Source organism: Vipera ursinii, assembly GCF_947247035.1.
Source record: "Vipera ursinii genome assembly, chromosome: 1".
Lineage (NCBI taxonomy): Eukaryota > Metazoa > Chordata > Lepidosauria > Squamata > Viperidae > Vipera > Vipera ursinii.
The window spans coordinates 159,336,395-159,349,964 of record NC_139512.1 but is presented as its reverse complement, the minus strand read 5'-3'; the positions used below and the strand labels follow the sequence as shown (position 1 = coordinate 159,349,964).

General features: G+C 41.2%; 1 protein-coding gene across 4 annotated transcripts in view; it reads left to right on the top strand.

Moving 5' to 3' along the window:
- WIPF1 (WAS/WASL interacting protein family member 1) overlaps positions 1–13,570 on the top strand; it is a 73,020-nt gene that overhangs the window by 19,855 nt on the left and 39,595 nt on the right. The window contains exon 1 of one of the 4 annotated variants that reach the window (XM_083348532.1): positions 1,893–1,991. The exons of 2 other annotated variants lie outside the window; for them this stretch is intronic. The gene's annotated coding sequence lies outside the window, so the exon portion shown is untranslated. One more of the 4 variants, XM_083348530.1, reaches the window with a different exon arrangement.

The following is a 13,570-nucleotide window of genomic DNA, read 5'->3' as shown; positions in this document are numbered from 1 at the left end:
GCCAGCAATTTGACACCCTTTGGTCTAATGAGATGATTTAATATTGGGCATCTTCTAAGTTAGCATTAGTTTCTTTGGTCCAACAGTTAGCTTATCAGTCAGTTCTAAAATTTCATACTCAGTAAATTTAGTTAATTACCAGGAGTTGTAACTCAGTGGTACTGCATGCAGGAGGCTCTAGATCAGGGATAGGCAACTCTAGACCTTTTACGACTTGTGGACTTCAACTCCCAGAATCCCTGAGCCATGCTGTCTCAGGAATTATGGGAGTCAAAGTTTACAGGTCATAAAGGGGCCACAGCTGCCCACCCCTGAACTAGACTCTATTATTGACATGTCCAGGTAGATTTGGAAAAATTCCTCAGTGCAACCCTTTTCCTCTTATCTACTATGAATTTGGCTTAAAACTATACATTCTACTTTTATTTGCTGTGAGAACAGCTTTGAATCTCCTATTCCCTACATTTTCCTATCACGTTTAAGATGGATTTTTCATGGTTTCCCTCCTTCATCCTTTGTAAAAAGAGACAAAATTTCACCTCTGACATTTAGCCAGGAGGGAGTTAAGAATATTGAGTCCAGTTTGCAGATTGGTGCTAATATTTCTTTCTCCCACTGCCAAACCTTGAACATTGGCTGGCAGATTTCCCCTGAAAAAAGTCCCGTTATTATTCAACAAAGAGCACTCACATTTTTAATTCAAGTTTGTAAAAATTAGATCAGTTTTAAGCTGAATGCAAGACAACGAGGCAGTGTCTCTGAGCAAACATTAAGAAACTTCCTGAACTCTTCAACTTCCCTTCAGCTGCTTTTATGCTGTAGAATTCTACTGTAAGCAGCTTTCTCCTGGTGATCAAAAGAGAAAAAAATAATTGTTCCAGCAGAAATGACTGACTTTGGGATTCTTACCTTTCAGTTCCAATTTCCAAGTGCAACTTCTGTTCACATGTGCCTGGTCCAGCTCATGATTTGTTGCTTCTGAGTTTTGAATAATGCAAAAATTCTAGAAAATATCATAGGAGAGAAAGCATAGTCCATGATGCCTACTCAGATGATATCTGGGCAGCCATTTGGGGGAACAGGTGCAACATAGGAACCTTTCGGTGGATCTGCTTGTCCATCTTATGAAATAACATTCATCTTTTGCAATTAATGTTAAAATAAGGCATGGTTTAATTAAAGAAAAAGAAGTTTCAAACCTTTCCCAAATGTTTCATAGCCCACCACAAAACAGGCATGGATTATTCCTGTCAAGAAGTGCATGTCTATGTGTATTACTTTTTACATAAATTCCATTTAACTTACTTGGAGATGAAGTTTGAGCGTTTTTAAACTAGCATTACTTGTATTCTGCCTTTTGAACCCATAACTTAAAAACACCTTTTGTCTCTGCGCAGCCTAATAGGATGTGTGAATGTTGCTTATGTGTACAATTGAAATGTTTTCTTTGTTTGATTTGGGGGCAGGGGCTGCTGCAATTGTCCTTGGTCAGGGGTGGGCAATCTTGGCTCTTTTATGACTTGTGGACTTCAACTCCCAGAATTCCTGAATTCCCAGATAGCTGGCTCAGGAATTCTGGAAGTTGAAGTCCATGAGTCATAAAAGAGCCAAGGTTGCCTACCCCTGCCCTTAGTGGATTATATTCATAACAATAAAACATCCTGGTACAGTTACAGTTACCAACAATAAGCAATAAGAGTCCCCCAATTAAACTACTGATAAAGTCATAGATACAATGAACCCCTTGCCCAATTTTCTTTTAAGTGACCCAAACTGGAATTAACATTATTTTTACTAAGGAGATGTTGTTAGATGAGAGAGAACTTTTTCTGAAAATGTTGCTTATTCTTCCTGTTGCATAGGTCTTTTTCAAAAGTCCCGTTAGCTAATCACATACTGAGACAGATTTGGAAAATGAGGACAACACTATTGAGCAATGAAACAGATCAGACGGCAGAAAATTCTGGAAATAAGAATGGGATTTGCTGGAAGTAAGGAATGGTTTGTGTGTGCCCTTGTGTGCGTTCCCATTTGTGTGGTCCTGTCTTGGTGGTCAGGGAGCGAGGTTTTGTATACAGCACTGTATAATATGAGTCAGCACTGCAAAAGGTTTCATTGCAGACATTCGTATTGAGGTCTTTAGCATGAGATTGACCCAAAGACATGCCTGTACAGTTCTAATTCTTTCTGTGTGTTTGTTATTTAATTTTAGTGAACCCTGAGGAGCTGACTAGGCAAAAAAAAACCATGCTGTGGCATTATATAAAAACAAAAAAAGCGAAGTAAAAATCTTCTAGAGAAGCAAAGTAGATGAAGGATGGTGCAATGTTATTATTTGGCTGAACGAGGTGCAATACGGAACTCTGGTGTCATATATTGCTCTGACAGGAAATGAGTAGAAAAGCTGAAGTGAACTTCAGAGAGAACTGACATCTTCTGTTGAAGCCATCCCAGGTCTGTTTCCTTATTTTGCAGCTACCGTTTTTTTGGTCTGTTCACTAAATAAGAGGGATAAAGTTTTGAGGCTAGTGCAGTTGAGCTAGAATGCATGTGACATTGATTGACTCAGTGGTTGCAGAGGCAGAATCCTTCACAAGTCCTTCAAAAGTCAAAGAGAGCAAGGATCTGACTTGGAACAATTTAATCCTCCTTTTATGAGGGAAGGGGAAATTGCAAATCTGGCTGAGATCAACACTGTTGCTAAGCCTGAGGCTCGAGATAGTTTTCTCAAGGAAATCGCACGGGATATGGAGAACCCAAGGAGCTGTCAACTTGGCTGACTTGCAAGAAAAGGGAACCTGGAGAAAGGGGAAATGGTGGAAGAGACAAGAAAGGAACTTGTGAGATAAAAAGTTCTAGAGATACTTTCCAGCGTGGGGGAATATGTGGAAAGAGGGAAACTTAAGGAGACTGAGCAAGAGACAGGATCACAAGGAAGTGAGACAAAAGTAATTTGTGTATTTAAAGCTGGGGAATGAGTGGATTGAAGAAGGGCAAGCAGAAGGGCAGAGCAGACTTGTGGCAAAACTGCTCCGAGGTTCCACATACAGATACAGTTGTACGATGTCGGATTATAAGGAAATGGTTAGGTAAAAAAGGGTTTAGAGATACCGTAATAGTTTGTGGAGACTGTGATTCAGAGAAGAAAGGAGGCAGCAAGTTACCATAATTCTGAATTGTCCAAAGAGGAAAAATCTTACCAAATGTGGCTTTGCTGTCACTGACAGTAAATGGGTAGACAGGAGGAATCGTTTTGAAACGGGGTTTTTTTTTTTGGTACTGATGGTCATTTTCTTGGGCCTTGCATAAACTGCAGCATGTATGGAAAGGTTTTTGTGAAGGCTTTTTTAAAACATTCAAACAGGAAAATAGCAAAAGAGAGCTTGTAGTTTATAGAGGAATCATTTTTCACTTGAGCAGAAAAAAAATGGAAGGACGTGAAGTAAGAGGAAGTGGGTAGGTAGAGAATTGTGTCAAAAGACGCAAACTAATGACAAAGAGGAGTGTGCAAAAACAATCCTCCATAAAACAGTGTTCTGAAGGGGCAGGGGGGGGCAACATGTCTAAAACCCAAAACACCATTATGCAAATATGCAAGAAACAACAACAACAACAACAACAAAAGGTCAGCTAAACCTAAAATAAAGATAACATCATTTAGATGGGAAGCTATGTGCTTGGGAATAGATTTACTTAGCAACTACTCTACTGGCATGCTGGATTTGGATTGATTTAGCAATGCTGTTTGTATATACAGTATAATTAAGGCTAGCAACCAACCTCTATACCAGGTGTCTTCAAACTTGGCCCTTTTATGACTTGTGGACTTCAACACCCACAATTCCTCAGCCAGGCACGTTGGCTGAGGAATTCTGGGAGTTGAAGTCCCCAAGTCATAAAAGGGCCAAGTTTGAAGACACCTGCTCTATCCCAAACAGATCATACAGCATTCTGTCTTCTCTTCTGCATTACCCTTGTTTTCTGCTTTGCTACCTGTCCATCACAGCTTCTGTATTAGATACAGATAGATAGGACTTTTGCCCGAAGCGGTTCTGAGAGTATTCTGTTCAGTGACAGTGGGAAAAGCCGGACTGTTTGACCTAATCAGTCAGGTTCATTATATTAAGATGGGGATGAAAGCAATCTTCAGGCGAACGATGTCTTAAGCATGTAGTGCATTCTCTTATCTTAAGATTCCAGGGATATCCAACTAATCCTAGAATCACTGATACTATTATTTCAGGAAACATACTCTTAGACTAGTTTCATACAATAATCTATAATTTGCATTTCAGTGCTTTATGAAATAAACTACAACTGACTTCATGCAACCTGTTTAGCTAGTATTTATAAACTGCACTGTCTGGGTTCATAGAGCACACTAAAACTAAACAAGCCACATTATAATTTAGTACAGTCAGGTGAACATCACCTCTGATTTTGTAGAGAACCCAATGCAAATTGTGTTCAAATGAAAGCGATTACTATACTGTAGTACACTTTCTGTCTCTGTCATTGGCAACCATTTTCTTTTTTAAAAAAACTATGTTTGCTGGAAAGCATCATCAGCCTTCTAAACTACCAGCTAGTAGGTCATTAGCTCATTTTTCTTGTTAAGGAATCCTGTTGTACAGGATTATCTTGACCCCCTATCATTTTTTCTCTGTTCACCAGATTTCAGCATGTAAGGATTTTTCATCTAAAAACTTGTCGGTTTTTCTGCATTTGAAAGAGGATTTTTAAAATCATGTCCTTCGCCTCTTTTCTGTTCAATTCAGCTTTATTATGAAAGGGATTATTATTTTTATTTTGCTTCAGACTGAGTGAGAAAGAAAGTTGAAACTCATTTAGTAGGAACTGATAATAAGTCTCCTTCTGATGCTGGGAAATCTGATGAGTAGAAAAATTCATAGTTACCAAACCATGCCTGAATATTTGACCTCTGGGTGTTCTGACTTCATGGACTTACATGCCTTTCAGATTTTAATTAGCCATCGATTTGTATACTTTTTGAATATTCCAGAACAGTTCTTGGCTCAAAGCATCAGAATAAGTTTTAAAGCAGACATGTCAAACACAAGGCCCGGGGGCCGGATCCGGCCCGCGAAGTGGTTTTATGCGGCCCACGAAGCCATCCTGGAAACAGTGAGGGAACGGCTCCCACTGCCTTGGCCCTGGCCCAGAGACCCTCCTTCTGCCAGAGACCCTCAGATCCGTCCCACTCCTGCCCAGGCCCCCATAGGCACCCTCGATGCGAATGATGTAGAGCTGGCCACACCCAGCCAGTAGGCCATACGCACTCTAGCCACACCCACCCAGTAGGCCACGCCCACCCTGGCCATGCCCACCTGGCCCACTTAGGGCAACCGCAATGCTGATGCGGCCCTCAATGAAATTGAGTTTGACACCCCTGTTTTAAAGGTTATATTTAAATACATACTTAAATGCAAATGAAAAACATTTTGGAAAAGTGAAAAAGTGGGACAGAATGGCTTAACAGAGAATTTACAGGTAGTCCTCAACTTGCAACAGTTCATTCAGTGACTGTTCAAAGTTACAACGGCACTGAAAAAAGTGACTTATGATCATTTTTCACACTTAATGACCATTGCAGCATCCCCACAGTCACGTGAGTAAAATTCAGATGCTCGGCAACTGACTTATATTTATGACAGTTGTAATGTCTTGGGGTCACGCGATCACCTTTTGCGACCTTCTGACAAGCAAACTCAATGGGAAAGCCAGATTTGCGTAAGAGCCATGTTACTAACTTAACAGCTGCAGTGATTCAATTAACAGCGGTGTCAAGAAAGGTTATAAAGTGGGGTAAAACTCACTTAATAAATGTCTCACTTTAGCAACAGAAATTTTGGGCTCAATTGTGGTCATAGGTCGAGGACTACCTCTATATGGAAGTGATACAGACCACAAACACATAGCTCTGTCCATACCTAGTTTGTCAATTGATTTTGTACCTATCAGTCTGCTTTGGGAATCGCTGTTACATTAATTCATTCTGGCTTTCCCACCTATGACCCTGTACAAGATTTGCCTTCACTGATATATTTTACACATTTACAGTTGTCGACTTTGCTCTTTTCAGAAGCAGATTCTGCATGGACTGTGAAAAATGCATCTTTGACTCAGTTGTTTTCATGCCTGCATATTACTGCATTTTGCTTTCTCTTTTGACTGCTAGGCCAGGGCTTTTCAACCAGTGGTAACAGGTACCACCTGTGGTACATTGGCACCTGGCAGGTGGTACGCGACCATCCTAGAAAAGTGGTAGCGGGGGAGGGGAATGAGCTGAACCGGAGGCAGCACCGCACAAGCCTGAGCAAGAGATGGCTGGAGCTGCAGGGTTGTCAGGGCTCAGCAAAAGCGCCAGGATCAGCGCTTCTTTGGGGCTGTCAGGGCTCAGCTAGAGCTCGGCACTGATCCTGGCGCTTCTGAGCCCAGAAGAAGCGCCGATCAGCTGGAATATTGCAGCATCTCCAGGGTCTTGTGATTTACATTCAGATGCTTGGCAACTGATTCATATTTATGACGGTCACAGTGTCCCAGGGTCATATGAAGTGACCAAAACCTGCTGCAACCACCCAGCAGACAGGGAGAATAAAAACCACACACACACCCCACCCCACCCCCACTGCCAATCCTCAACAGAAATGCTCACAACAATGAAAACCTCGGACAGGAGGAAGACGCTGCTGGGTGGGCAGGCAGGTGTCTTGCTTGGCTGTGGCCATTTTAACTTCAGTGCCATTTTAACTTCGAACAGCCACTAAGCGAACTGTTGTAAAATCAAGGACTACCTGTACTTCATCACTTTTTTCTTTTTTTTATCTTTTCTTTTCTTTTTTCTTTTTTTTGGTCATCAAGTTTTTGACACCTTGCTAGGCGACTGGTGGTACTTGAATGTTGCCATATCCTAAATGTGGTACAATGGGTGAAAAGGTTGAAAAGCCCTGTGCTGGGCTATTTAAAAACTTTTTCAGCCCAAGTTTGACTGTTGATAGCTACATGGACCAGTCTGTGTAATTTTCTTGGCAACGGTTCAGACAGGCTAATGTGGGGAATTGTAGTTCTTTTGGCTTGTTCTCTGATGAAAAGTATGAAGTTTTCACATTAGACTTGCAAAGTGATTCAGAAATAACAAGCAATTTTGGCTGACTACTGTATGTCAACATGTATAGGATGGATATGCTGAAAGGATGTTATGACCTGATTTGGAATTATTTTCTTAGTGAAGAAGGAGCTGATATGAAATTTATAAACCTTGCACAGTTACATAGGCATAGCATTTAGAGCTATTAGGATTTCAATTTTATTCTGGCAAGAAAGAAGTTTTTCCAAGTTCTTTCAAAACCAGATTTTCCATTTATTAAAGCTGAAATGAAATCAGAAAATGAACATTCTTTCCTTTTCTAGTACAGCCAAAATGTATTACTTCCACCAGCAACATTGCTATGTAACGAGACTAGGCACATTAGCCGAGAACATAAATAAAATCTTTATTTTAAGATGTCTAACTTATTGTAGCAAGTACTTACGGTAATCTACACAGGAAACAAGAACTGTAAGTTTGCTAAAATATTTCTTCTTCCTTTGGAAGCTACTGTCGATATGATTCCAAACTTACGTTTTGACTGTACTTTTTCCTGAATTGAACTAGAGAGGTGTAGTCTGTGAATAGTAAAACAATCTGAAACATTTTACAATGTAAATACAAGTGGAATGTTTGTATGTGTATGTGCGCACGCATGTGTATGTGCACACGTCTGTGTATAACAATTTCTTAATTTGTTGCTCAACTTTAGGTATGGTGTGTTTAACAATGATTTCCTGAATAAAGAAGAGTTCACATAACAAGAAAAAAAATCAGTTTACAAACTGCATTATGTTTTGGTTTGCACAAAATATAAGTGAACAAACTGCACTATGGATTATTGTGGTATGAATCCAACCTCCCAGCTAAGATATAATAAGAGTTTGGTTGCTTCTTAAATATAACAGACCTGCTGACCATGTTCTGATAAGCTTTTTTTATCTCTGTCCATCCATAGCTACTTCCCTGTCCAGTTTATAATGCTCAGTAATCAGTCTAGAAAATTTCCAATTTAACTATATAGGTAGCTGTCATTGCCACCGTTTGAATGATCGAGGAAATTTAACCTCAGTTTTACCTGTGTTTTTTTAAAGCCCATTTTATAATTATTATCCCTTAATTCGGATGAATTGGGAAATTTTGGTTAATGGAGAACTATCCTATACTGCTATGTCTTGGGAAGAAAAACGTATGTGCAGGCTTCCTCCCTGTCCCTTGTTCTTTGGAATAGCTTGCCAACTGCGGAATTCAAAAAAAAAATCAAAAGCTTGCATTTTTGCATTGGTTTGGCTGATTCTAACAGTATTTTTCAAGTATAAGTTTTGACCTTTTAACTGCTTGATCCATTAGGGGAGGTCCTTCCTATGATTCTTGTTCTGTTAACAGTTAAGCCACTGGGGGCTTCTGCCCCTCTTGTCTGATGGTTTCCTAGGCAACACCTCATTCCCCAAGGTCACCCACATTACACTGACTGAGAGAACCAGCTTGCCCAAACCAATACTGTCAGCCCTTTGAGATACTCAGCAAGGAATCAAAACCATGCGTAGTAACACCCATCCTTATTATAAGGTTACTAACTGTAACAGAATCTTCCAAGTCAGGAAGCAATTCTCCTCTCCCTTGCCTTTATTTTCCAGAGAACTAAGAAGGATCCCTTCAGGGATGCTTTCTCCACCCCCATTTTTTTTCCCTGTTGGCTGAGATATCCCTAGTCCAGGGGTAGGCAACCTCGGCTCTTTTATGACTCATGGACTTCAACTCCCAGAATTCCTGAGCCAGCTATGCTGGCTCAGGAATTCTGGGAGTTGAAGTCCATGAGTCATGAAAGAGCCGAGGTTGCCTACCCCTGCCCTAGTCTGATCGTTGGTTAGGCTACAGCTATTCTCCCAAGTTTTTCTTCTCACAGCCCGTTACAGATACCACTGTGGATCATCTCTCTCAGACTTGGGAGATTATATTTTGTATGAGAACATAGATAATACTTCCCTAGCCTGATATTCATAGGATTCATGTAGTTGTACAAAAGAAAAGGATCTTGAATAAATAAGTCACATAATCATAAAATATGTTTTTGTTTTTATTTTATTTTTTAATCGAATGAATAGCTGTGCATGCATCTCCTACTTCTTGGCCCACAGTTAACTGGGATTTACGGTACTTCATTTCCTCCGTTTTCTGGATATACGGTATACAACATACTGAACCGTAAATCGTGTGAGTTAAGTTTAAATGGTACATTAGGGCTTAAATGTTTGTGGCTAGAGTGTGGTTTAGTGTGTCATGCAAACCCAGGAAGTGTGCATCTTGAAAAATATCCTCTACCAGGAAAGAGGAGGGGGGCGGGATGGTTGGATGGATGAGGAAACATAAATTGCAAAAACTGCTTTCACTCTCATGTTTGAGATTAACAGGGCAATCGTATCAATGCCTGTTAGGAGGGAAATCTTTCTGAATTTATCGAAGTTGACTTCCAGTATATAAATATGTTTATATTATGTTTAGTAGCCTAAACATAATAGGTATGCGTAGGGCTTCAAATTCTCTCCCCCAAAGATGCTAAAGAGTGGGCAGGGATGCAAAAGGAGCGCCTATTTGAACTCTTTAAAGCACCCATGATATCAGTTAGCCTTCCATGCCCACTGATCACTAACAGTCCTCACCCGGTGGTGTACCAAAAACCTTAAGCAAACTGAAAGTAGAATGGAATTCTACTATTAATTGAGGATTTCTGACACCCCCTCTTTTAGCAGAAGCAATTTTTACCACTTTGTAAATTATATTGCTAAAACAATCAAAAACTTAGTAAAAGAAAACAAAAACCACTTGTTAAGTGCATTAGTGCTGGCCACCTAAATTTAAGATTATTTCTAAGTTTGGGGTCTTTTTATTCTTAACAATTTTGTGCTGGAAACCCAAACGTTTCCTAGATGTGTTGATCCCATTTAGTGCATGAGGGATCAGAATATAATTGTAACAAGAATCAAATGTTTGACTAGGGGAAAAAAAGTGCATGCTTTTGAAAATAGGAAACAAAATCCTCTTTCGGTGATAGTTATTCCAAAGTACTGGCAAGATTTTTGAAACTATTGTGGGGAAAAAGTACCAAAAAACTGCTGAAAAAGTTTCTGAAGCTTGCATGATTTTTCTCCAACCAATAATCTGCAGGGTCAGCCGAGGATACAATTTCCTGTTAAAATCTTCCTTAACCCCTAAAACTGAATTCATATTCAGCACTGAGTTGGTCTTTTGTAAACATTTGCTAAGAAGTATTCTGTAAATTTAGCTTAAAGTGATTTTATCATTCTGAAGATGTTCCTTTTGCTAGAAGATCAGATATCAGGTGTGTGAGGAAATGACCTTGTCCCAGATTATGGAAAGTGTTTCCATCCCTAAAGAGATATTGTAGGTGTTTGCTCTCCAAATATTTAGCTAGATAGAAAAGGCATACTGCTTTCACCAGCCTGTTCATTCTCAATTATTTAACAAGTGCTTTTCATATTGCTTTTAATTGCATTAAGTTCATTCCATTTTATAATTTGGATTGTCTATTGCTGCATACTGCCTTGAACATCAGAATAAACAGAAAGGTGGGGAAGGGATTTAATAATGAAATTAAAATACCGTAGTTAAACAATATGTTAATTAATTTAGAAAGTAGTTACTATATTTAAATCTTCTAGCCCTGAATGTAGGATAGGGGCCAGATATGATGATGGTGGTGATGATGATGATGATGATGATATCATCCATTGAGTCGTGTCTGGCTTTTGGCGTTTGTGGGCCAGGTCTCTCCACGTCTTCCGATCTTGCACTACTTCTTTGAGTTGTTGTATGCTTTGGCGGGTGTCAGCTTTGATGTTGTCCAGCCCTCGTGTTCTTTGATGGCCTGATTTCCTTTTACTGGTAACTCTTTCAAACATAATTGCTTTTGTCCAGTGAATTCCCCCACATGACATGTCCAAAATAAGTGAGACACAGTTTTGTGATTTTGGCCAGATTATATAGAAGTTTCCATTCTGTTACCTCTCTTCTATCCACCATTCAGTGCTCTTGCAGCTGAAAACACTTTTCAGAACTGTTTTCCAGAGGTGGTTCAAATACCACTTCCCCTTTGCAAGGCCATGCCAAGAAGCGTGAAATGATGTGGCTGGTTGCCTTTACTCTTCCTCTGATGAGTGAAATATGCGGGGGGGGGGTTTCCATGTAAGTGGAAATCTACCTACATACTTCCTGGGTTGTGGGCGGTTGAGTAGGTTTACACAGTTAATATGAATTCAGATTTCGGTAACTACAACATTAGTGTGTAGTCTAATACATCACACCTAGGAAATGAGTTATACTGTATCAGTGGAGCTTGAGATCAGTTGGCAGCATTAAGCTGTTGCTTATGACTGCATATATGCTGGGGTCTGAGTAGGTTCTGTGTTGCAAAGATTGGAATGGGACAACTTGCTACAGCCAACTTTCTGCAGCCAATTCACCACGGCTAGCTCATCATGGTCAATTCACTGCAGGACAACTCACCATGGCCAACTTGCCATGGGACAACTTGCTGCGGGACAAAGTAACAATTCTGTTTAATTTTTAAAATAAATAAAAAAATATTTTAATTTTTACCATTCACATTTCATTCTGTCCCTCCTTTTGCATCCTTTCTTTAATGATTTTATTCCACCGTTTCTTTGATATTCATGTAATTCTTGTCCCACCACAAGTTGTCCTGCGGCGAGTTGGCTGTGGTGCTTTGGCCACGGCGAATTCTCATAAACTTCCAAACATTGTGCTGCTTGGCTGAATTGGCAACCATGCTTGCTCTGGGACTTAAAAAGATGCAAAGAGAGTCCATGGCATTTACACTGTTGCTTGCCACAACTGCCATCCCAAAGGCGCTTTAAAAAAGGCAACTGGACTTTCTTGAAAAATCAACGCATCTTTGATTTTTAAAGCACCTTTGGGGCAACCATGACCTGGATGATTGACAAGCTCCATAGACATCTGCCACAATTGGCTTTCTGCAGATCTGCTCTCTGGCTCTGCAGAGATCAAAAAGCGTAGTGCAGAGAATACCACCATACAAGGAGAGAAGGATTCAAAGTATGCATTTCAGGTCAGCTATATGTCTGCATCTTTATATCTGTATATGTACATCTAGAGTTTTTAGCTCTTGTTAATTTTAATCATTTTAATTTTAATAATAATAATAATAATAATAATAATAATAATAGTAATAATAGTAATAATAATAAAGTTAGAAGGGATCTTGGAGGTCATCTAGTCCAACCCCCTGCTCAGGCAGGAAACCCTATACCATTTCATACAAATGGTTGTCTATCCTCTTCTTAAAATCGCCGCCCGTTCAGGGAGGTGCGCGCGCAGCTCTCCAAACCTTTGGAGAGGTGCATGCGCACCTCCACCCAAGTGGGCGGTGGTACCACCCGTTTGCAGACGTGCTGCTGCCGGTTTGGAAAGCTGCCGCGGCCCGTTTGCAAAGCTACCACCTTCGGAGGAAGGCAGCAGCTTGAAAACGGGCCGCGTCAGCTTTCCAAAAGGACAGTGCCACCGCCCGTTCTGAGAGGTGCGCGCGCAGCTCTCCAAACCTTTGGAGAGGTGCGTGCGCACCTCTCCAAACGGGCGGTGGCGCCGCTCGTTTGGAAAGCTGCCACGGCCCATTTGCAAAGCTACCGCCTTTGGAGGAAGTCGGCAGCCTGCAAACGGGCCGCGGCAGCTTTCCAAAAGGGCGGCGCTTTGGAAAGCTGCCGCGGCCCGTTTGCAAAGCTGCTGCCTTTGGAGGAAGGTGGCAGCTCTGCAAACGGGCCACGGCAGCTTTCCAAACAGGCGGCGCCACTGCCCATTCAGAGAGCTGCGTGCGCACCTCTCAGAACCGGCGGTGGCGCTGCCCTTTTGGAAAGGTGCCGTGGCCCGTTTGCAGGCTGCCGCCTTCCTCCGAAGGCGGTAGCTTTGCAAACGGGCCGTGGCAGTTTTCCAAATGGGCGGCACCACTGCCCGTTCGGAGAGGTGTGCGCGCACCTCTCCAAACAGGCGGTGCCACTCTCCGTTTGGAGAGGTGCGTGCACACCACTACGCGTTCGGAGAGGTGCACGCGCACCGGGCGACTGGGAGCCGCAGGAGACGGCTTAAAGAGCCACATGCGGCTCCGGAGCCACGGGTTGCTGACCTGTGATCTAGCCAATAGGGAATTTATCTACTATTAATTTGCCTGCATTTTAAGTATTTATCAAGAATAGCATGAGATGCTCCACTAAAGTCTCTGGTAGGGGTCAGTACAGTATGTCTAAAGGAATGTAAGAAGCACGAACATGAGAAATTTCAACACAATGAAAGAGGAAATGAATTGTCTGCCCATTGACAGATTAGGAATCACAAAATTAAAATGTTCTGGAATTTGGTCACTTCCCAACAGAGGTTTATTCTGTTTATTACTGTACTCAGGATATGAAAAAC